Raw genomic sequence first — 2,500 nt, forward strand, 5'->3', positions numbered from 1 at the left:
GGTGCTGGATAAATAAAGACTCAAGGGTTCTTAAGTAGGCTGTTTGTTTAATAGTGCCTATTATTGCGAAACAGTTCCACTGTAATTTTGCATTTGGATGCATTAGTTCTAATATTAAAAATTCCTGGATTGGATATTCTTGACCCTGTCCTATAACTAAGACCTAGATGGCTGTCATATCGAACCTGCAACAGTCTTCGAGAGGATCCAACGTCATTACCAAGGCATCTTGGTCATTGAAATTTATATATTATGTTGGATCTCATGAATTCTTGAAGTTTGTCCTTATAAACGAAGAAACCTCCAATTTTCTTACGATTCATAGGAATGATGTTTAATTTTAAAAATCCTAGTTCCTTTTCGATAATTTGCTTAACTTTGGACGCAAATTGTCAGAATGTATAAAAGGAATTGTGCAGACATTTTTAATTTGGGAACTTTAAAGTTCAATGTAGGCTTGGAAACAAAGTTTGTCAATATTTTTTGTTTGATAATATTAAAAACTAGTTTTCTTGGGAATAATTTTTTTGTGAAATGCTCCAGTAAAAATTTAATTTCAATATCTAAGGGCTCTAAAAACAAGAGTGGCGATTGCATTTATTAAAAAAAAAAAAAAAAAAAAAAAAAAACATGAACGAAAAAGTTGCTGCCTAGACCTGTAAAAGCATTTTTCCGGAAAACAGAACTAAAACTATGGTTATGTCTAATAACCTTAACATTAAAAAAACAAGAGTGTTGTCCTTTTCTTGTTCTAAAGTAATGTCCTTTTTGGATGTATGTTTATTAACATATTCGAAAATAATTGACATTGCTAGGAATGTCTCAGTAAGGCAGGAAAGATATCATCAACATACCTTCCATAATATATTTGTTTAAAGTTCTCTGGAAATTAGTTAAAAATTCTTTCTCCAAATGACCCATAAAAAACCACCAAGTAATTTCCATGATAGCGTCTACACCTCGGAAGCAACTGAATTGCAAAGACGTCAACGACAAGAAATTTGGTGTAGGCGAAAGAAACAAGAACAAATTGGGAAGAAAGAGAACAGACTAAACCTCCAGACTAAAACTCCAGAATTGTTCTCAAGCCATAAACTCTACGACAATTGTTTTGCTTCTCTTTCTTAACGTTATGTGTCGAGAAGGTCTTCCTTTTCGTGAGTGTGAATGAAAATGATTGACCTTTGAGTCTATGCCAGTGGAAAGGATTGTTGATGTGAAATGCCAAAGTAAGAAAAAAATAATAAGATTAACTATTATAACCTGAATTAAGTGAAATGCACTTTCATTCTTACAAGTAAAAGCTTACACCGTGAAAAGTCTTACACCTTGAAAAGGCTTACACCACAGCCATTTTTGAGGTTGAGGTCAAGGTCGAAGGAATGATAACTATGGCCAGCGGCATAACACCAAAGAGTTCGAACAACAGCATCTCCTTACGATTACCTACGCACCTGAAACATGGTCAGCACCCTCGTCATGTAGAATAGCACCCCCAACCACCCCACCCCACCCCCCCACCCCCTGGAGTCGACCAACGTAGTATATGCTTAGGGAAATTTATAGGAATATATAACGTTAATTCTCAAAAGTTAAGGTTGAAAAAAATAAAGCTGATTGAAATGCAGACGAGAAATGCAGTTGCAAGCAAATGATACCATCATATAGAATAAAATGACATTACAGTTGCAATACCATAAAAAAAAGAAGCTAACATTTAACATTACCTTAATATTATATAGCGGAATTATAAATTTCAGCGCCTATAACTTGTGACAGTGTTGCATTAAAAGGAACTATAATTGGTGAAATGATACTCTGTGCTACATCTTTCATGACATGTGCCAAAAATTTATATGCGTATTTTTTTTATTTAACTGCAAACGCTGTATTCTAATCTTTGGATTAATTTCTATATTAACTTCATACTATCAACACTTTATCGACATTTTATGAGACATAAATTTAGAAACCTAAGTAGTTTAAGATATTTGTTTAATAAAAAAAAAAAAATTGAAAATTAAATGTCCAACGAGTAATTCACTGATAGGAAATAATTAAAATTTCAACATTTGATAATATCCTGTGATGTGCTTCGTAATCTCTTTGTAATTAGTTATTTCTATTTAGATCCGAAGCCTGAATGCTGATCAAAGCTTTAATTTTAATGACATATGAATAACTGTTCTTAATTCCATACCTATGGAATATTGGCTCTCTCTCCCTCTCTCTCTCTCTTTCTCGCCACTGGCCTATCGTACACACCACACACACACACACTATATATATATATATATATATATATATATATATATATATATATATATATATATATATATATATATATATATATATATATATATATATATATATATATATATATATATATATATATGTATATATATATATATATATATATATATATATATATATATATATATATATATATATATATATATATATTCAAGAATCATGACATATTTAAGGCTAAACTTGGACA

Source organism: Macrobrachium nipponense, chromosome 34 (assembly GCF_015104395.2).
Source record: "Macrobrachium nipponense isolate FS-2020 chromosome 34, ASM1510439v2, whole genome shotgun sequence".
Taxonomy (NCBI): domain Eukaryota; kingdom Metazoa; phylum Arthropoda; class Malacostraca; order Decapoda; family Palaemonidae; genus Macrobrachium; species Macrobrachium nipponense.